We start from the raw sequence: 1,004 nt of genomic DNA, 5'->3' as shown, positions 1-1,004 counted from the left end.
AAAAACGAAAATTTTATAAAAATTGCTAAGCAGGGAGAACATGCTATTTTCTTCGATTTCATTATCTTGACGAGAGCCTGATTCCACCACGCTGCCTCACATATTATTTAATCTACAGCTCTAATGTAATATGAAGTGTTGGTTGATATATTGCTCTTACTTGACGTACGTGATATAAATGATAAGCAAATCTGTTGTTCTAAAGGTAACCTGATATGAAAGACTGCTAATCTATAGTTCTAACATGTTACTGAAGTGCTGACAAATTTAGGCAAGGACAAATGTACACCGTTCCGTTGTGTCACAGTGAAGTTTGCAGCTGACGTTTTTGCAATTCAAAGTTACACTTGTGTCTGTCTTGTCACGGTTAGGCTCTTATTCCTAATGCGTGCAAGTCGTGAGTTCAGTTCCAGAGAAGAGATTTTCTTTCTTTCTTTCTTTCTTTCTTTCTTTCTTTCTTTCTTTCGTTCTTTCGTTCTTTCGTTCTTTCTCTCTTTCATTATGTATTTCTTTCTTTCTATTTTTTCTTTCTTTCTTTCTTTCATTCTTTCTTTCTTTTTTCATTCATTATTTTTTCTTTCTATTTATTTTTCCTTCTTTCTTTCTTTCTTTCTTTTTGTATTGATTTATTTATTTACTTTAATAGAGTGTATCCGTCCTCTGCCGAGATGCTCAATTCCACTCAGCTAGCCTAGTGTTGACAAGCAGGATATAAGCAGAGACTGTAGAGTTGCCTACATTGTGTCAATAAAGGCGTAAAACATTGACAGTTGTATAGCTAGATAATTTTTTTCAAGCGCTTCATTTGTCATGACAAAATGGCGTTCTTCATTCCTCGAATAGTTTGTGTTAACTCTATAACTGTGGATGTCTTATGTTGAGTCAGAAACGGATGGATGATAGATAAGATAGATAGATAGATAGATAGATAGATAGATAGATAGATAGATAGATAGATAGATAGATAGATAGATAGATAGATAGATAAATAGATAGATAGATAG

This window comes from Aplysia californica, unplaced genomic scaffold (assembly GCF_000002075.1).
Source record: "Aplysia californica isolate F4 #8 unplaced genomic scaffold, AplCal3.0 scaffold00593, whole genome shotgun sequence".
NCBI lineage: Eukaryota > Metazoa > Mollusca > Gastropoda > Aplysiida > Aplysiidae > Aplysia > Aplysia californica.
Note: the sequence above shows the minus strand (reverse complement) of the source record.